Here is a 22,381-nt window from a genome sequence, read left to right as displayed (position 1 = left end):
GTGATAGTAGTGGTCATTTCTACGTTCCGGGCAACCTAGGTTTCACTCCAGGGCGTTGCTCCACCAGATCGAATAGTTACGGCCTAAGAAGTCAACGCCAGAAGCATAAAATACGATAAAGATGCAACAGTTCTTCCATCGTATAAAAGGAATAATAGCCACCCGTGTGAAAGTGATTGTCATTTCTACGTTCCAGGCAACCTAGGCTTCACTCCAGGTCGTTGCTCCACCAGATCAAACAGTTAGGGCCTTAGAAGTCAACGCCCGAAGCATTAAATATAAAATAAATAGAACAGTTTTTCCATTGTATAAAACGAATAATTGCTACCAGTGTAAAAGTTATGGTCATTTCTACGTTCCGGGCAACCTGGGCTTTACCCTAGGGCGTTGTTCCAGCAGATGGAATAGTTACGGCCTAAGAAGTCAACGCCAGAAGCATAAAATACGATAAAGATGCAACAGTTTTTCCATCGTATAAAACGAATAATTGCAATCAGTGTGAAAGTTATGGTCATTTCTACGTTCCGGGCAACCTAGGCTTCACTCTACGGCGTTGTTCCACCAGATCGAATAGTTAGGGCCTAAGAAGTCAACACCAGAAGAATAAAATACAATAAAAATACAACAGTCTTTCCATCCTATAACAGGAATAATTGAAACCCGTGTGAAAGTGATGGTCATTTCTACGTTCCAGGCAACCTAGGCTTCACTCTAGGGCGTTGTTCCACAAGATCGAATAGTTAGGGCCTAAGAAGTTAACGCCAGAAGCATAAAATACAATATAAATACAACAGTTTTTCCATTGTAAAGAACGAATAATTGCTACCAGTGTGAAAGTTATGGTCATTTCTACGTTCCGCGCAAGCTGGGCTTTACTCTAGGGCGTTGTTCCACCAGATGGAATAGTTAGGGCCTAAGAAGTCAACGTCAGAAGCATAAAATACGATATAAATACAACACCTTTTCCATCGTATAAAACAAATAATTGCAACCAGTGTGAAAGTTATGGTCATTTCTACGTTCCGGGCAACCTAGGCATCACCCTAGGCCGTTGTTGCACCAGATCGAATGGTTAGGGCCTAAGAAGTGAACGCCAGAAGCAAAAAATGCAATAAAAATACAACAGTTTTTCCATCGTCTAGCAGGACTAATTTGCAACCAGTGTGATAGTAGTGGTCACTTCTACGTTCCGGGCAACCCAGGTTTCACTCCAGGGCGTTGCTCCACCAGATCGAATAGTTACGGCCTAAGAAGTCAACGCCAGAAGCATAAAATACGATAAAGATGCAACAGTTCTTCCATCGTATAAAATGAATAATAGCAACCCGTGTGAAAGTGATTGTCATTTCTACGTTCCAGGCAACCTAGGCTTCACTCCAGGTCGTTGCTCCACCAGATCAAACAGTTAGGGCCTTAGAAGTCAACGCCCGAAGCATTAAATATAAAATAAATAGAACAGTTTTTCCATTGTATAAAACGAATAATTGCTACCAGTGTAAAAGTTATGGTCATTTCTACGTTCCGGGCAACCTAGGCTGCACTCTAGGGCGTTGCTCCACCAGATGGAATAGTTAGGGCCCTAGAAGTCAACGCCCGAAACATAAAATACAAAATAAATAGAACGGTTTTTCCATTGTATAAAACGAATAATTACTACCAGTGTGAAAGTTATGGTCATTTCTACTTTCCGAGCAACCTAGGCTTCACCCTAGGGCGTTGCTCCAACAGATTGAATAGTTAGGGCCTTAGAAGTCAACGCCCGAAGCATAAAATACAAAATAAATAGAACGGATTTTCCATTGTATAAAACGAATAATTGCTACCAGTGTAAAAGCTATGGTCATTTCTACGTTCCGGGCAACCTAGGCTTCACCCTAGGCCGTTGTTCCACCAGATCGAATAGTTAGGGCCTAAGAAGTGAACGCCAGAAGCATAAAATACGATAAAGATGCAACAGTTTTTCCATTGTATAAAACGAATAATTGCAACCAGTGTGAAAGTTTTGGTCATTTCTACGTTCGAGGCAACCTAGGCTTTACCCTAGGGCGTTGTTCCACAAGATCGAATAGTTAGGGCCTAAGAAGTCAACGCCAGAAGCAGAAAATACGATAAAGATGCATCAGTTTTTCCATCGTATAAAACGTATAATTGCTACCAGTGTAAAAGTTATGGTCATTTCTACGTTCCGGGCAACCTAGGCTGCACTCTAGGGCGTTGCTCCACCAGATGGAATAGTTAGAGCCTTAGAAGTCAACGCCCGAAGCATAAAATACAAATTAAATAAAACAGTTTTTCCATCGTATAAAACGAAAAATTGCTACCAGTGTGAAAGTTATGGTCATTTCTACGTTCAGCGCCATCTGGGCTTTACACTAGGGCGTTGTTCCACCAGATCGAATAGTTAGGGCCTTAGAAGTCAATGCCCGAAGCATAAAATACAAAACAAATAGAACAGTTTTTCCACCGTATAAAACGAATAATTGCAACCAGTGTGAAAGTTATGGTCATTTCTACGTTCCGGGCAACTTGGGCTTCACTCTATGGCGTTCTTCCACCACATCGAATTGCAACGGCCTCAGAAGTCAACGCCAGAAGCTTAAATACAATATAAATATAACAGTTTTTCCATCGTATAAAACGAATGATAGCAACCAGTGTGACAGTTATGGTAATTTCTACGTTCCGGGCGACCTAGGCTTCACTCTAGTGCGTTGCTCCACCATATCGCATAGTTAGGGCCTTAGAAGCCAACGCCCGAAGCATAAAATACAAAATAAATGAAACAGTTTTTCCATCGTATAAAACGAACAATTGCTACCAGTGTGAAAGTTATGGTCATTTCTACGTTCCGCGCAAACTGGGCTTTACCCTAGGGCGTTGTTCCACCTGATGGAAGAGTTAGGGCCTAAGAAGTCAACGCCAGAAGCATAAAATACGATATAAATACAACAGCTTTTCCATCGTATAAAACAAAAAATTGTAACCAGTGTGAAAGTTATGGTCATTTCTACGTTCCGGCAACCTAGGCTTCACCCTAGGGCGTTGTTCCACCAGATCGAATAGTTAGGGCCTAAGAAGTGAACGCCAGAAGCATAAAATGCAATAAAAATAGAACAGTTTTTCCATCGTATAGCAGGAATAATTTGCAACCAGTGTGATAGTAGTGGTCATTTCTACGTTCCGGGCAACCCAGGTTTCACTCCAGGGCGTTGCTCCACCAGATCGAATAGTTACGGCCTAAGAAGTCAACTCCAGAAGCATAAAATAGGATAAAGGTGCAACAGTTTTTCCATCGTATAAAACGAATAATTGCAATCAGTGTGAAAGTCATGGTCATTTCTACATTCCGAGCAACCTAGGCTTCACTCTAGGGCGTTGCTCCACCAGATCGAATAGTTAGATCCTTAGAAGTCAACGCCAGAAGCATAAAATACGACATAAATACAACAGCTGTTCCATCGTATAAAAGGAATAATTGCAAACAGTGTGAAAGTAATGGTTATTTCTACGTTCCGGGCAACCTAGGCTTCACTCTACGGCGTTGTTCCACCAGATCGAATAGTTAGGGCCTAAGAAGTCAACACCAGAAGAATAAAATACAATAAAAATACAACAGTCTTTCCATCCTATAACAGGAATAATTGCAACCCGTGTGATAGTAGTGGTCATTTCTATGTTCCGGGCAACCCAGGTTTCACTCCAGGGCGTTGCTCCACCAGATCGAATAGTTACGGCCTAAGAAGTCAACGCCAGAAGCATAAAATACGATATAAATACAACAGCTTTTCCACCGTATAAAAGGAATAATTGACACCAGTACGAAACTTATGGTCATTTCTACGTTCCGGGCAACCTAGGCTTCACTGTATGGCCCTCTTCCACCACATCGAATATCTAGGGTCACAGAAGTCCACGCCTGAAGCATAAAATACAATAAAAATACAACAGTCTTTCCATCCTATAACAGGAATGATTGCAACCCGTGTGAAAGTGATGGTCATTTCTACGTTCCAGGCAACCTAGGCTTCACTCCAGGGCATTGTTCCACAAGATCGAATAGTTAGGGCCTAAGAAGTCAACGCCAGAAGCATAAAATACAATATAAATATAACAGTTTCTCCATCGTATAAAACGAATAATAGCAACCAGTGTGAAAGTTATGACCATTTCTACGTTGCGGGCAGCCTAGGCTTCACTGTAGGGCGTTGCTCCACCAGATCAAACAGTTAGGGCCTTAGAAGTCAACGCCCGAAGCATTAAATACAAAATAAATAAAACAGTTTTTCCATCGTATAAAACGAATAATTGCTACCAGTGTGAAAGTTATGGTCATTTCTACGTTCCGCGCAACCTGGGCTTTGCCCTAGGGCGTTGTTCCACCAGATGGAATAGTTGGGGCCTAAGAAGTCAACGCCAGAAGCATAAAATACGATATAAATACAACAGCTTTTCCATCGTATGAAACAAATAATTGTAACCAGTGTGAAAGTTATGGTCATTTCTACGTTCCGGGCAACCTAGGCTTCACTCTAGGGCGTTGCTCCACCAGATCAAACAGTTAGGGCCTTAGAAGTCAACGCCCGAAGCATTAAGTACAAAATAAATAGAACAGTTTTTCCATTGTATAAAACGAATAATTGCTACCAGTGTAAAAGTTATGGTCATTTCTACGTTCCGTGCAACCTAGGCTTCACCCTAGGCCGTTGTTCCACCAGATCGAATAGTTAGGGCCTAAGTAGTGAACGCCAGAAGCATAAAATGCAAAAAAATACAACAGCTTTTCCATCGTGTAGCAGGAATAATATGCAACCAGTGTGATAGTAGTGGTCATTTCTACGTTCCGGGCAACCTAGGTTTCACTCCAGGGCGTTGCTCCACCAGATCAAACAGTTAGGGCCTTAGAAGTCAACGCCCGAAGCATTAAATATAAAATAAATAGAACAGTTTTTCCATTGTATAAAACGAATAATTGCTACCAGTGTAAAAGCTTTGATCATTTCTACGTTCCGGGCAACCTAGGCTGCACTCTAGGGCGTTGCTCCACCAGATGGAATAGTTAGGGCCCTAGAAGTCAACGCCCGAAGCATAAAATACAAAATAAATAGAACGGTTTTTCCATTGTATAAAACGAATAATTGCTACCAGTGTGAAAGTTATGGTCATTTCTACGTTCGAGGCAACCTAGGCTTTACCCTAGGGCGTTGTTCCACAAGATCGAATAGTTAGGGCCTAAGAAGTCAACGCCAGAAGCAGAAAATACGATAAAGATGCATCAGTTTTTCCATCGTATAAAACGAATAATTGCTACCAGTGTAAAAGTTATGGTCATTTCTACGTTCCGGGCAACCTAGGCTGCACTCTAGGGCGTTGCTCCACCAGATGGAATAGTTAGGGCCTTAGAAGTCAACGCCCGAAGCATAAAATACAAAATAAATAAAACAGTTTTTCCATCGTATAAAACGAAAAATTGCTACCAGTGTGAAAGTTATGGTCATTTCTACGTTCAGCGCAATCTGGGCTTTACACTAGGGCGTTGTTCCACCAGATCGAATAGTTAGGGCCTTAGAAGTCAATGCCCGAATCATAAAATACAAAACAAATAGAACAGTTTTTCCACCGTATAAAACGAATAATTGCAACCAGTGTGAAAGTTATGGTCATTTCTACGTTCCGGGCAACTTGGGCTTCACTCTATGGCGTTCTTCCACCACATCGAATTGCAACGGCCTCAGAAGTCAACGCCAGAAGCTTAAATACAATATAAATATAACAGTTTTTCCATCGTATAAAACGAATGATAGCAACCAGTGTGACAGTTATGGTAATTTCTACGTTCCGGGCGACCTAGGCTTCACTCTAGTGCGTTGCTCCACCATATCGCATAGTTAGGGCCTTAGAAGCCAACGCCCGAAGCATAAAATACAAAATAAATGAAACAGTTTTTCCATCGTATAAAACGAATAATTGCTACCAGTGTGAAAGTTATGGTCATTTCTACGTTCCGCGCAAACTGGGCTTTACCCTAGGGCGTTGTTCCACCTGATGGAAGAGTTAGGGCCTAAGAAGTCAACGCCAGAAGCATAAAATACGATATAAATACAACAGCTGTTCCATCGTATAAAAGGAATAATTGCAAACAGTGTGAAAGTAATGGTTATTTCTACGTTCCGGGCAACCTAGGCTTCACTCTACGGCGTTGTTCCACCAGATCGAATAGTTAGGGCCTAAGAAGTCAACACCAGAAGAATAAAATACAATAAAAATACAACAGTCTTTCCATCCTATAACAGGAATAATTGCAACCCGTGTGATAGTAGTGGTCATTTCTACGTTCCGGGCAACCCAGGTTTCACTCCAGGGCGTTGCTCCACCAGATCGAATAGTTACGGCCTAAGAAGTCAACGCCAGAAGCATAAAATACGATATAAATACAACAGCTTTTCCACCGTATAAAAGGAATAATTGACACCAGTACGAAACTTATGGTCATTTCTACGTTCCGGGCAACCTAGGCTTCACTGTATGGCCTTCTTCCACCACATCGAATAGCTAGGGCCACAGAAGTCCACGCCTGAAGCATAAAATACAATAAAAATACAACAGTCTTTCCATCCTATAACAGGAATGATTGCAACCCGTGTGAAAGTGATGGTCATTTCTACGTTCCAGGCAACCTAGGCTTCACTCCAGGGCATTGTTCCACAAGATCGAATAGTTAGGGCCTAAGAAGTCAACGCCAGAAGCATAAAATACAATATAAATATAACAGTTTCTCCATCGTATAAAACGAATAATAGCAACCAGTGTGAAAGTTATGACCATTTCTACGTTGCGGGCAGCCTAGGCTTCACTGTAGGGCGTTGCTCCACCAGATCAAACAGTTAGGGCCTTAGAAGTCAACGCCCGAAGCATTAAATACAAAATAAATAAAACAGTTTTTCCATCGTATAAAACGAATAATTGCTACCAGTGTGAAAGTTATGGTCATTTCTACGTTCCGCGCAACCTGGGCTTTGCCCTAGGGCGTTGTTCCACCAGATGGAATAGTTGGGGCCTAAGAAGTCAACGCCAGAAGCATAAAATACGATATAAATACAACAGCTTTTCCATCGTATGAAACAAATAATTGTAACCAGTGTGAAAGTTATGGTCATTTCTACGTTCCGGGCAACCTAGGCTTCACTCTAGGGCGTTGCTCCACCAGATCAAACAGTTAGGGCCTTAGAAGTCAACGCCCGAAGCATTAAGTACAAAATAAATAGAACAGTTTTTCCATTGTATAAAACGAATAATTGCTACCAGTGTAAAAGTTATGGTCATTTCTACGTTCCGTGCAACCTAGGCTTCACCCTAGGCCGTTGTTCCACCAGATCGAATAGTTAGGGCCTAAGTAGTGAACGCCAGAAGCATAAAATGCAAAAAAATACAACAGCTTTTCCATCGTGTAGCAGGAATAATATGCAACCAGTGTGATAGTAGTGGTCATTTCTACGTTCCGGGCAACCTAGGTTTCACTCCAGGGCGTTGCTCCACCAGATCAAACAGTTAGGGCCTTAGAAGTCAACGCCCGAAGCATTAAATATAAAATAAATAGAACAGTTTTTCCATTGTATAAAACGAATAATTGCTACCAGTGTAAAAGCTTTGATCATTTCTACGTTCCGGGCAACCTAGGCTGCACTCTAGGGCGTTGCTCCACCAGATGGAATAGTTAGGGCCCTAGAAGTCAACGCCCGAAGCATAAAATACAAAATAAATAGAACGGTTTTTCCATTGTATAAAACGAATAATTGCTACCAGTGTGAAAGTTATGGTCATTTCTACGTTCGAGGCAACCTAGGCTTTACCCTAGGGCGTTGTTCCACAAGATCGAATAGTTAGGGCCTAAGAAGTCAACGCCAGAAGCAGAAAATACGATAAAGATGCATCAGTTTTTCCATCGTATAAAACGAATAATTGCTACCAGTGTAAAAGTTATGGTCATTTCTACGTTCCGGGCAACCTAGGCTGCACTCTAGGGCGTTGCTCCACCAGATGGAATAGTTAGGGCCTTAGAAGTCAACGCCCGAAGCATAAAATACAAAATAAATAAAACAGTTTTTCCATCGTATAAAACGAAAAATTGCTACCAGTGTGAAAGTTATGGTCATTTCTACGTTCAGCGCAATCTGGGCTTTACACTAGGGCGTTGTTCCACCAGATCGAATAGTTAGGGCCTTAGAAGTCAATGCCCGAATCATAAAATACAAAACAAATAGAACAGTTTTTCCACCGTATAAAACGAATAATTGCAACCAGTGTGAAAGTTATGGTCATTTCTACGTTCCGGGCAACTTGGGCTTCACTCTATGGCGTTCTTCCACCACATCGAATTGCAACGGCCTCAGAAGTCAACGCCAGAAGCTTAAATACAATATAAATATAACAGTTTTTCCATCGTATAAAACGAATGATAGCAACCAGTGTGACAGTTATGGTAATTTCTACGTTCCGGGCGACCTAGGCTTCACTCTAGTGCGTTGCTCCACCATATCGCATAGTTAGGGCCTTAGAAGCCAACGCCCGAAGCATAAAATACAAAATAAATGAAACAGTTTTTCCATCGTATAAAACGAATAATTGCTACCAGTGTGAAAGTTATGGTCATTTCTACGTTCCGCGCAAACTGGGCTTTACCCTAGGGCGTTGTTCCACCTGATGGAAGAGTTAGGGCCTAAGAAGTCAACGCCAGAAGCATAAAATACGATATAAATACAACAGCTGTTCCATCGTATAAAAGGAATAATTGCAAACAGTGTGAAAGTAATGGTTATTTCTACGTTCCGGGCAACCTAGGCTTCACTCTACGGCGTTGTTCCACCAGATCGAATAGTTAGGGCCTAAGAAGTCAACACCAGAAGAATAAAATACAATAAAAATACAACAGTCTTTCCATCCTATAACAGGAATAATTGCAACCCGTGTGATAGTAGTGGTCATTTCTACGTTCCGGGCAACCCAGGTTTCACTCCAGGGCGTTGCTCCACCAGATCGAATAGTTACGGCCTAAGAAGTCAACGCCAGAAGCATAAAATACGATATAAATACAACAGCTTTTCCACCGTATAAAAGGAATAATTGACACCAGTACGAAACTTATGGTCATTTCTACGTTCCGGGCAACCTAGGCTTCACTGTATGGCCTTCTTCCACCACATCGAATAGCTAGGGCCACAGAAGTCCACGCCTGAAGCATAAAATACAATAAATATACAACAGTCTTTCCATCCTATAACAGGAATGATTGCAACCCGTGTGAAAGTGATGGTCATTTCTACGTTCCAGGCAACCTAGGCTTCACTCCAGGGCATTGTTCCACAAGATCGAATAGTTAGGGCCTAAGAAGTCAACGCCAGAAGCATAAAATACAATATAAATATAACAGTTTCTCCATCGTATAAAACGAATAATAGCAACCAGTGTGAAAGTTATGACCATTTCTACGTTGCGGGCAGCCTAGGCTTCACTGTAGGGCGTTGCTCCACCAGATCAAACAGTTAGGGCCTTAGAAGTCAACGCCCGAAGCATTAAATACAAAATAAATAAAACAGTTTTTCCATCGTATAAAACGAATAATTGCTACCAGTGTGAAAGTTATGGTCATTTCTAGGTTCCGCGCAACCTGGGCTTTGCCCTAGGGCGTTGTTCCACCAGATGGAATAGTTGGGGCCTAAGAAGTCAACGCCAGAAGCATAAAATACGATATAAATACAACAGCTTTTCCATCGTATGAAACAAATAATTGTAACCAGTGTGAAAGTTATGGTCATTTCTACGTTCCGGGCAACCTAGGCTTCACTCTAGGGCGTTGCTCAACCAGATCAAACAGTTAGGGCCTTAGAAGTCAACGCCCGAAGCATTAAGTACAAAATAAATAGAACAGTTTTTCCATTGTATAAAACGAATAATTGCTACCAGTGTAAAAGTTATGGTCATTTCTACGTTCCGTGCAACCTAGGCTTCACCCTAGGCCGTTGTTCCACCAGATCGAATAGTTAGGGCCTAAGTAGTGAACGCCAGAAGCATAAAATGCAAAAAAAAACAACAGTTTTTCCATCGTGTAGCAGGAATAATATGCAACCAGTGTGATAGTAGTGGTCATTTCTACGTTCCGGGCAACCTAGGTTTCACTCCAGGGCGTTGCTCCAGCAGATCGAATAGTTACGGCCTAAGAGGTCAACGCCAGAAGCATAAAATACGATAAAGATGCAACAGTTTTTCCATCGTATAAAACGAATAATTGCAACCAGTGTGAAAGTTATGGTCATTTCTACGTTCCGCGCAACCTGGGCTTTGCCCTAGGGCGTTGTTCCACCAGATGGAATAGTTGGGGCCTAAGAAGTCAACGCCAGAAGCATAAAATACGATATAAATACAACAGCTTTTCCATCGTATGAAACAAATAATTGTAACCAGTGTGAAAGTTATGGTCATTTCTACGTTCCGGGCAACCTAGGCTTCACTCTAGGGCGTTGCTCAACCAGATCAAACAGTTAGGGCCTTAGAAGTCAACGCCCGAAGCATTAAGTACAAAATAAATAGAACAGTTTTTCCATAGTATAAAACGAATAATTGCTACCAGTGTAAAAGTTATGGTCATTTCTACGTTCCGTGCAACCTAGGCTTCACCCTAGGCCGTTGTTCCACCAGATCGAATAGTTAGGGCCTCAGAAGTCCACGCCTGAAGCTTAAAATACAATAAAAATACAGCAGTTTTTCCATCGTATAGCAGGAATAATTTGCAACCAGTGTGATACTAGTGGTCATTTCTACGTTCCGTGCAACCCAGGTTTCACTCCAGGGCGTTGCTCCACCAGATCGAATAGTTACGGCCTAAGAAGTCAACGCCAGAAGCATAAAATACGATAAAGATGCAACAGTTTTTCCATCGTATAAAACGAATAATTGCAATCAGTGTGAAAGTTATGGTCATTTCTACATTCCGAGCAACCTAGGCTTCACTCTAGGGCGTTGCTCCACCAGATCGAATAGTTAGGGCCTAAGAAGTGAACGCCAGAAGCATAAAATACAATATAAATACAACAGCTTTTCCATCGTATAAAACGCATAATTGCAATCAGTGTGGAAGTTATGGTCATTTCTACGTTCCGGGCAACCTAGGCTTCCCTCTAGGGCGTTGCTCCTCCAGATCGAATAGTTAGGGCCTAAGAAGTGAACGCCAGAAGCATAAAATACGATATAAATACAACAGCCTTTCCATCGTATAAAAGGAATAATTGACACCAGTACGAAACTTATGGTCATTTCTACGTTCCGGGCAATCTAGGCTTCACTGTATGGCGTTCTTCCACCACATCGAATAGCTAGGGCCTCAGAAGTCCACACCTGAAGCATAAAATACAATAAAAATACAACAGTCTTTCCATCCTATAACAGGAATGATTGCAACCCGTGTGAAAGTAATGGACATTTCTACATTCCGGGCAACCTAGGCTTCACTCTAGGGCGTTGCTCCACTAGATCGAATAGCTAGGGACTTAGAATTCAATGCCAGAAGCATAAAATGCAATATAAATATAACAGTTTTTCCATCGTAAAAACGAATAATTGCAACCAGTATGAAAGCTAACGTCACTTCTACGTTCCGGGCAACCTAGGCTTCACTCTAGGGCGTTGCTGCACCAGATGGAATAGTTAGGGCCTTAGAAGTCAACGCCAGAAGCATAAAATTCAATAAAGATGCAACATTTTTTCCATCGTATAAAATGATTAATTGCAAATAGTGTGAAAGTAATGGTCATTTCTACGTTCCGGGCAACCTAGGCTTTACTCTATGGCGTTCTTCCACCACATCGAATAGCTACGGCCTCAGAAGTCAACGCCAGAAGCATAAAATACAATAAAGATGGAACAGCTTTTCCATCGTATAAAACGAATAATTTCAACCAGTGTGAATGTTATGGTCATTTTTACATACCGAGCAACCTAGGCTTCACTCTACGGCGTTGATCCACCAGATAGGATAGGTAGGGCCTTAGAAGTCAACGCCAGTAGCATAAAATTCAATAAAGATGCAACAGTTTTTCCATCGTATAAAATGATTAATTGCAAACAGTGTGAAAGTAATGGTCATTTCAACGTTCCGGGCAACCTAGGCTTCACTCTATGGCGTTATTCCACCACATCGAATAGCTACGGCCTCAGAAGTCAACGCCAGAAGCATAAAATACAATAAAGATGGAACAGCTTTTCCATCGTATAAAACGAATAATTGCAACCAGTGTGAAAATTATGGTCATTTCTACATTCCGGGCATCCTAGGCTTCACTCTAGGGCGTTGCTCCACCAGATCGAATAGTTAGGGCCTTAGAAGTCAACGCCAGAAGCATAAAATAGAAAATAAATAAAACAGTTTTTCCATCGTATAATACGAATAATTGCTACCAGTGTGAAAGTTATGGTCATTTCTACGTTCCGCGCAACCTAGGCTTCACCCGAGGGCGTTGTTCCACCAGATGCAATAGTTAGGGCCTAAGAAGTCAACGCCAGAAGCATAAAATACGATATAAATAGAACAGCTTTTCCATCGTATAAAACGAATAATTGCAACCAGTGTGGAAGTTATGGTCATTTCTACGTTCCGGGCAACCTAGGCTTCACTCTAGGGCGTTGCTCGAACAGATCGAATAGCTAGGGCCTTAGAAGTCAACGCCTGAAGTATAAAATACAATAAAAATACAACAGCTTTTCCATCGTATAAAAGGTATAATTGCAAACAGTGTGAAAGTAATGGTCATTTCTACGTTCCGGGCAACCTAGGCTTCACTCTACGGCGTTGTTCCACCAGATTGAATAGTTAGGGCCTAAGAAGTCAACGCCATAAGCATAAAATACGATGAAGATGCAACAGCTTTTCCATCGTATAAAACGAATAATTGCAACCAGTGTGAAAGTAATGGTCATTTCTACTTTCCGGGCAACCTAGGCTTCACCCTAGGGCGTTGCTCCAACAGATCGAACAGTTAGGGCCTAAGAAGTCAACGCCAGAAGAATAAAATCAATATAAGTACAACAGTTTTTCCATCGTATAAAACGCATAATTGCAAACATTGTGAAAGTAATGGTCATTTCTACGTTCCGGGCAGCCTAGGTATCACTCTAGCGCGTTGCTCCACCACATCTAATAGCTACGGCCTTAGAAGTCAATGCCAGAAGAATAAAACACAATAAAGATGCAACAGCTTTTCCATCGTATAGAACGAATAATTGCAACCAGTGTGAAAGTTATGGACATTTCTACTTTCCGGGCAACCTAGGCTTCACCCTAGGGCGTTGCTCCAACAGATTGAATAGGTAGGACCTTAGAAGTCAACGCCAGAAGCATAAAATACAAAATAAATAAAACTGATTTTCCATCGTATAAAACGAATAATTGCTACCAGTGTGAAAGTTATGGTCATTTCTACGTTCCGGGCAACCTGGGCTTCACTCTAAGGCGTTGCTCGACCAGATCGAATAGCTAGGGCCTTAGAAGTGAACGCCCGAAGCATAAAATACAAAATAAATAGAACAGTTTTTCCATGGTATATAATGTGTATTTGCGAACAGTGTGAAAGTAATGGACATTTCTACATTCCGGGCAACCTAGGCTTCACTCTAGGGCGTTGCTCCACTAGATCGAATAGCTAGGGACTTAGAATTCAATGCCAGAAGCATAAAATGCAATATAAATATAACAGTTTTTCCATCGTAAAACCGAATAATTGCAAACAGTATGAAAGCTAACGTCACTTCTACGTTCCGGGCAACCTAGGCTTCACTCTAGGGCGTTGCTGCACCAGATGGAATAGTTAGGGCCTTAGAAGTCAACGCCAGAAGCATAAAATTCAATAAAGATGCAACATTTTTTCCATCGTATAAAATGATTAATTGCAAATAGTGTGAAAGTAATGGTCATTTCTACGTTCCGGGCAACCTAGGCTTCACTCTATGGCGTTCTTCCACCACATCGAATAGCTACGGCCTCAGAAGTCAACGCCAGAAGCATAAAATACAATAAAGATGGAACAGCTTTTCCATCGTATAAAACGAATAATTTCTACCAGTGTGAATGTTATGGTCATTTTTACATTCCGAGCAACCTAGGCTTCACTCTACGGCGTTGATCCACCAGATAGGATAGTTAGGGCCTTAGAAGTCAACGCCAGTAGCATAAAATTCAATAAAGATGCAACAGTTTTTCCATCGTATAAAATGATTAATTGCAAACAGTGTGAAAGTAATGGTCATTTCTACGTTCCAGGCAACCTAGGCTTCACCCTAGGGCGTTGCTCCACTAGATCGAATAGCTACGGCCTCAGAAGTCAACGCCTGTAGCATAAAATACAATAAAAATACAACAGTTTTTCCATCGTATAAAATGAATAATTGCAAACATTGTGAAAGTAATGGTCATTTCTACGTTCCGGGCAGCCTAGGTATCACTCTAGCGCGTTTCTGCACCACATCTAGTAGCTACGGCCTTGGAAGTCAACGCCAGAAGCACAAAATACAATATAAATACAACAGCTTTTCCACCGTATATAATATATATTTGCAAACAGTGTGAAAGTAATGGTCATTTCCATGTTCCGGGCAACCTAGGCTTCACTCTAGGGCGTTGTTCCACCATATCGAACAGTTAGGGCCTCAGAAGTCAACGCCAGAAGAATAAAATCAATATAAGTACAACAGTTTTTCCATCGTATAGAATGAATAATTGCAAACATTGTGAAAGTAATGGTCATTTCTACGTTCCGGGCAGCCTAGGTGTCACTCTAGCGCGTTGCTCTACCACATCTAATAGCTACGGCCTTAGAAGTCAAGGCCAGAAGAATAAAACACAATAAAGATGCAACAGCTTTTCCATCGTATAAAACGAATAATTGCAACCAGTGTGAAAATTATGGTCATTTCTACATTCCGGGCATCCCAGGCATCACCCTAGGTCGTTGTTCCACCAGATCGAACAGTTAGGGCTAAAGAAGTCAACGCCAGAAGCATAAAATACAAAATAAATAGAACAGTTTTTCCATCGCATAAAACGAATAATTGCTACCGGTGTGAAAGTTATGGTCATTTCTCCGTTCCGGGCAACCTAGGCTTCACTCTAGGGCGTTGCTCCACCAGATCGAATAGTTAGGGCCTTAGAAGTCAACGCCAGAAGCATAAAATAGAAAATAAATAAAACAGTTTTTCCATCGTATAATACGAATAATTGCTACCAGTGTGAAAGTGATGGTCATTTCTACGTTCCAGGCAACCTAGGCTTCACCCTAGGGCGTTGTTTCACCAGATGGAATAGCTAGAGCCTAAGAAGTCAACGCCAGAAGCATAAAATACGATATAAATAGAACAGCTTTTCCATCGTATAAAACGAATAATTGCAACCAGTGTGGAAGTTATGGTCATTTCTACGTTCCGGGCAACCTAGCCTTCACTCTAGGGCGTTGCTCGACCTGATCGAATAGCTAGGGCCTTAGAAGTCAACGCCTGAAGTATAAAATACAATAAAATTACAACAGCCTTTCCATCCTATAACAGGAATAATTGCAACCCGTGTGAAAGTGATAGTCATTTCTACGTTCCAGGCAACCTAGGCTTCACCCTAGGGCGTTGTTCCACCAGATGGAATAGTTAGGGCCTTAGAAGTCAACGCCCGAAGCATAAAATACAAAATAAATAGAACAGTTTTTCCATCGTATCAAACGAATAATTGCAACCAGTGTGGAAGTTATGGTCATTTCTACGTTCCGGGCAACCTAGGCTTCACTCTAGGGCGTTGCTCGACCAGATCGAATAGCTAGGGCCTTAGAAGTCAACGCCTGAAGAATAAAATACAATAAAAATACAACAGCCTTTCAATCCTATAACAGGAATAAGTGCAACCCGTGTGAAAGTGATGGTCATTTCTACGTTCCAGGCAACCTAGGCTTCACCCTAGGGCGTTGTTCCACCAGATGGAATAGTTAGGGCCTAAGAAGTCAACGCCAGAAGCATAAAACACTATATAAATACAACAGTTTTTCCATCATATAAAACGAATAATTGCAACCAGGATGAAATTTATGGTCATTTCTACTTTCCGGGCAACCTAGGCTTCACTCTAGGGCGTTGCCCCACCAGATCGAATAATTAGGGCCTTAGAAGTCAACGCCCGAAGCATAAACCACAAAATAAATAAAACATCTTTTACATCGCATAAAACGAATAATTGCAACCAGTATGAAAGTTAACGTCATTTCTACCTTCCGGGCAACATAGGCTTCACCGTTGGGCGCTGCACCAACAGATTTAATAGTTAGGGCCTTAGAAGTCAACGCCCGAAGCATAAAATACAAAATACATAGAACAGTTTTTCCATCGTATAAAACGAATAATTGCAACCAGTGTAAAGGTAATGGTCATTTCTACGTTCCGGGCAACTTATGCGTCACCCTAGGGCGGTGCTCCACCAGATCAAATAGTTAGGGCCTAAGAAGTCAACGCCAGTAGCATCAATTACAATATAAGTACAACAGCTTTTCCATCGTATATAATGTATATTTGCAAACAGTGTGGAAGTAATGGTCACTTCTACGTTCCGGGCAACCTACGCTGCACTCTGGGGCGTTGTTCCACCAGATGGAATAGTTAGGGCCTAAGAAGTCAACGCCAGAAGCATAAAATACGATATAAATACAACAGCTTTTCCATCGTATAAAACGAATAATGGTAACCAGTGTGAAAGTTATGGTCATTTCTACGTTCCGGTCAACCTAGGCTTCACTCTAGGACGTTGCTCCACCAGATCGAATAGCTAGGGCCTTAGAAGTCAACGCCCGAAGCATAAAATACAAAATATATAAAACAGTTTTTCCATCGTATAAAACGAATAATTGCAACCAGTATGAAAGTTAACGTCATTTCTACTTTCCGGGCAACATAGGCTTCACCCTTGGGCGTTGCACCAAAAGATTGAATAGTTAGGGCCTTAGCAGTCAACGCTCGAAGCATAAAATACAAAATAAATAGAACAGTTTTTCCATCGTATAAAAAGAGTAATTGCTACCGGTGTGGAAGTTATGGTCATTTCTACGTTCCGGGCAACCTAGGCTTCACTCTAGGGCGTTGTTCCACCAGATGCAATAGTTAGGGCCTAAGAAGTCAACGCCAGAAGCATAAAACACTATATAAATACAACAGTTTTTCCATCATATAAAGCGAATAATTGCAACCAGGATGAATGTTATTGTCATTTCTACTTTCCGGGCAACCTAGGCTTCACCCTAGGGCGTTGCTCCAACAGATTGAATAGCTAGGGCCTTAGAAGTCAATGCCCGAAGCATAAAATGCAATAAAAATACAACAGTTTTTCCATCGTATAGCAGGAATAATTTGCAACCAGTCTGATAGTAGTGGTCATTTCTACGTTCCGGGCAACCCAGGTTTCACTCCAGGGCGTTGCTCCACCAGATCGAATAGTTACGGCCTAAGAAGTAAACGCCAGAAGCATAATATACGATAAAGATGCAACAGTTTTTCCATCGTATAAAACGAATAATTGCAATCAGTGTGAAAGTTATGGTCATTTCTACATTCCGAGCAACCTAGGCTTCACTCTAGGGCGTTGCTCCACCAGATCGAATAGTTAGGTCCTTAGAAGTCAACGCCAGAAGCATAAAATACGATATAAATACAACATCTGTTCCAACGTATAAAAGGAATAATTGCAAACAGTGTGAAAGTAATGGTCATTTCTACGTTCCGGGCATCCTAGTCTTCACTCTACAGCGTTGTTCCACCAGATCGAATAGTTAGGGCCTAAGAAGTCAACACCAGAAGAATAAAATACAATAAAAATACAACAGTCTTTCCATCCTATAACAGGAATAATAGCAACCCGTGTGAAAGTGATGGTCATTTCTACGTTCGAGGCAACCTAGGCTTTACCCTAGGGCGTTGTTCCACAAGATCGAATAGTTAGGGCCTTAGAAGTCAACGCCCGAAGCATAAAATACAAAAAAATAGAACAGTTTTTCCATGTGTAAAACCAATAATTGCTACCAGTGTGAACGTTATGGTCATTTGTACGTTCCGGGCAACCTAGGCTTGACCCTAGGGCGTTGTTCCACCAGATGCAATAGTTAGGGCCTAAGAAGTCAACGCCAGAAGCATAAAATACGATACAAATACAACAGCTTTTCCATCGTAGAAAACAAATAATGGCAACCAGTGTGAAAGTTATGGTCATTTCTACGTTCCGAGCAACCTAGGCTTCACTCTAGGGCATTGCTCCACCAGATCGAATAGTTAGGGCCTTAGATGTCAACGCCAGATGCATAAAATGCAATAAAGGTGCAACAGTTTTTCCATCGTGTAACAGGAATAACTGCAACCCGTGTGAAAGTACTGGTCATTTCTACGTTCCGGGTAACCTAGGTTTCACTCTAGGGCGTTGCTCCACCAGATAGAATAGCTAGGGACTTATAATTCAACGCCAGAAGGCTAAAGTACTATATAAGTACAGCAGTTTTTCCATCGTATAAAATGTATATTTGCAAAAATTGTGAAAGTAATGGTCATTTCTACGTTCCGGGCAACCTATGCGACACTCAAGGGCGTTGCTCCACCACATCTAATAGCTACGGCCTTAAAAGTCAAGGCCAGAAGCATAAAATACGATATAAATACAACAGCTTTTCCATCGTATATAATGTATATTTGCAAACAGTGTGGAAGTAATGGTCACTTCTACGTTCCGGGCAACCTAGGCTTCACTCTAGGGCGTTGTTCCACCAGATGGAATAGCTAGGGCCTAAGAAGTCAACGCCAGAAGCATAAAATACGATATAAATACAACAGCTTTTCCATCGTATAAAACGAATAATGGTAACCAGTGTGAAAGTTATGGTCATTTCTACGTTCCGGTCAACCTAGGCGTCACTCTAGGATGTTGCTCCACCAGATCGAATAGTTAGGGCCTATGAAGTCAACGCCAGAAGCATAAAACGCAATAAAGGTGCAACAGTTTTTCCATCGTGTAACAGGAATAATTGCAACCAGTGTGAAAGTTATGGTCATTTCTACTTCGCGGGCAACCTAGGCTTCACTCTAGGGCGTTGCTCCACCAGATCGAATAGTTAGGGCCTTAGAAGTCAGCGCCCAAAGCATAAAATGCAAAATAAATAGAACAGGTTTTCATTGTATAAAACGAATAACTGCAACCAGTGTGAAAGTACTGGTCATTTCTATGTTCCGGGCAACCTAGGCTTCACTCTAGGGCCTTGCTCCACCAGATCGAATAGTTAGGGCCTTAGATGTCAACGCCAGATGCAGAAAATACAATAAAAGTGTAACTGCTTTCCCGTCGTATAAAACGAATAATTGCAAACAGTGTGAAAGTAATGGTCATTTCTACGTTCCGGGTAACCTAGGCGTTACTCTAGGGCGTTACTCCAGCAGATCGAATAGTTAGGGCCTAAGAAGTCAACGCCAGAAGCATAAAACACAATAAATATACAAGAGTTTTTCCACCGTGTAACAGGAATAATTGCAACCAGTGTGAAAGTGATGGTCATTTCTACGTTCCGGGCAACCTAGGCTTCACTCTAGGGCGTTGTACCACCAGATCGACAAGTTATGACCTAAGAAGTCAACGCCAGAAGCATAAAATACGATATAAATACAACAGCTTTTCCATCGTATAAAACGAATAATGGTAACCAGTGTGAAAGTTATGGTCATTTCTACGTTCCGGTCAACCTAGGCTTCACTCTAGGATGTTGCTCCACCAGATCGAATAGTTAGGGCCTATGAAGTCAACGCCAGAAGCATAAAACGCAATAAAGGTGCAACAGTTTTTCCATCGTGTAACAGGAATAATTGCAACCAGTGTGAAAGTTATGGTCATTTCTACTTCCCGGGCAACCTAGGCTTCACTCTAGGGCGTTGCTCCACCAGATCGAATAGTTAGGGCCTTAGAAGTCAGCGCCCGAAGCATAAAATGCAAAATAAATAGAACAGGTTTTCATTGTATAAAACGAATAACTGCAACCAGTGTGAAAGTACTGGTCATTTCTACGTTCCGGGTAACCTAGGCGTTACTCTAGGGCGTCACTCCACCAGATCGAATAGTTCGGGCCTTAGAAGTCAACGCCAGAAGCATGAAATACAAAATAAATAGAAGAGCTTTTCCATGTATAAAACGAATAATTGCTACCAGTGTGAAAGTTATGGTCATTTCTACGTTCCGGGCAACCTAGGCTTCACACCAGGGCGTTGTTCCACCAGATGGAATTGTTAGGGCCTAAGAAGTCAACGCCAGAAGCATAAAATACGATATAAATACAACAGCTTTTCCATCGTATAAAACAAATAATTGCAACCAGTGTGAAAGTTATGGTCATTTCTACGTTCCGGGCTACCTAGGCTTCACCCTAGGTCGCTGTTCCACGAGATCGAATAGTTAGGGCCTAAGAAGTGAACGCCAGAAGCATAAAATGCAATAAAAATACAACAGTTTTTCCATCGTATAGCAGGAATAATTTGCAACCAGTGTGATAGTAGTGGTCATTTCTACGTTCCGGGCAACCCAGGTTTCACTCCAGGGCGTTGCTCCACCAGATCGAATAGTTACGGCCTAAGAAGTAAACGCCAGAAGCATAAAATACGATAAAGATGCAACAGTTTTTCCATCGTATAAAACGAATAATAGCAACCAGTGTGAAAGTTATGGTCATTTCTACGTTCCGGGCAACCTAGGCTTCACTCCAGGGCGTTGCTCCACCAGATCAAACAGTTAGGGCCTTAGAAGTCAACGCCCGAAGCATTAAATACAAAATAAATAGAACAGTTTTTCCATTGTATAAAACGAATAATTGCGACCAGTGTGAAAGTTATGGTCATTTCTACGTTCCGGGCATCCTAGGCTACACCCTAGGCCGTTGTTCCACCAGATGGAATAGTTAGGGCCTAAGAAGTCAACGCCAGAAGCATAAAATACGATACAAATACAACAGCTTTTCCATCGTAGAAAACAAATAATGGCAACCAGTGTGAAAGATATGGTCATTTCTACGTTCCGAGCAACCTAGGCTTCACTCTAGGGCATGGCTCCACCAGATCGAATAGTTAGGGCCTTAGATGTCAACGCCAGATGCATAAAATGCAATAAAGGTGCAACAGTTTTTCCATCGTGTAACAGGAATAACTGCAACCAGTGTGAAAGTACTGGTCATTTCTACTTCGCGGGCAACCTAGGCTTCACTCTAGGGCGTTGCTCCACCAGATCGAATAGTTAGGGCCTTAGAAGTCAGCGCCCAAAGCATAAAATGCAAAATAAATAGAACAGGTTTTCATTGTATAAAACGAATAACTGCAACCAGTGTGAAAGTACTGGTCATTTCTATGTTCCGGGCAACCTAGGCTTCACTCTAGGGCCTTGCTCCACCAGATCGAATAGTTAGGGCCTTAGATGTCAACGCCAGATGCAGAAAATACAATAAAAGTGTAACTGCTTTCCCGTCGTATAAAACGAATAATTGCAAACAGTGTGAAAGTAATGGTCATTTCTACGTTCCGGGTAACCTAGGCGTTACTCTAGGGCGTTACTCCACCAGATCGAATAGTTAGGGCCTAAGAAGTCAACGCCAGAAGCATAAAACACAATAAATATACAAGAGTTTTTCCACCGTGTAACAGGAATAATTGCAACCAGTGTGAAAGTGATGGTCATTTCTACGTTCCGGGCAACCTAGGCTTCACTCTAGGGCGTTGTACCACCAGATCGACAAGTTATGACCTAAGAAGTCAACGCCAGAAGCATAAAATACAATATAAATGTTACAGTTTTTCCATCGTATGAAACGAATAATAGCAACCAGTGTGAAAGTTATGATCATTTCTACGTTCCGGGCTACCTAGGCTGCACTCTAGGGCGTTCCTCTACCAGTTCGAATAGTTAGGGCCTTAGAAGTCAACGCCAGAAGCATGAAATACAAAATAAATAGAACAGTTTTTCCATGTATAAAACGAATAATTGCTACCAGTGTGAAAGTTATGGTCATTTCTACTTCCCGGGCAACCTAGGCTTCACTCTAGGACGTTGCTCCACCAGATCGAATAGTTAGGGCATTAGAAGTCAACGCCCGAAGCATAAAATGCAAAATAAATAGAACAGTTGTTCCATTGTATAAAACGAATAACTGCAACCAGTGTGAAAGTAGTGGTCATTTCTACGTTCCGGGCAACCTAGGCTTCACTGTATGGCGTTCTTCCACCACATCGAATAGCTACGGCCTCAGAAGTCCACGCCTGAAGCATAAAATACAATAAAAATACAACAGTCTTTTCATCGTATAAC

The sequence above is a fragment of the Calliopsis andreniformis genome, chromosome 11 (genome assembly GCF_051401765.1).
Source record: "Calliopsis andreniformis isolate RMS-2024a chromosome 11, iyCalAndr_principal, whole genome shotgun sequence".
In the NCBI taxonomy this organism is placed as follows: domain Eukaryota; kingdom Metazoa; phylum Arthropoda; class Insecta; order Hymenoptera; family Andrenidae; genus Calliopsis; species Calliopsis andreniformis.
This window is presented reverse-complemented; position numbering follows the sequence as displayed.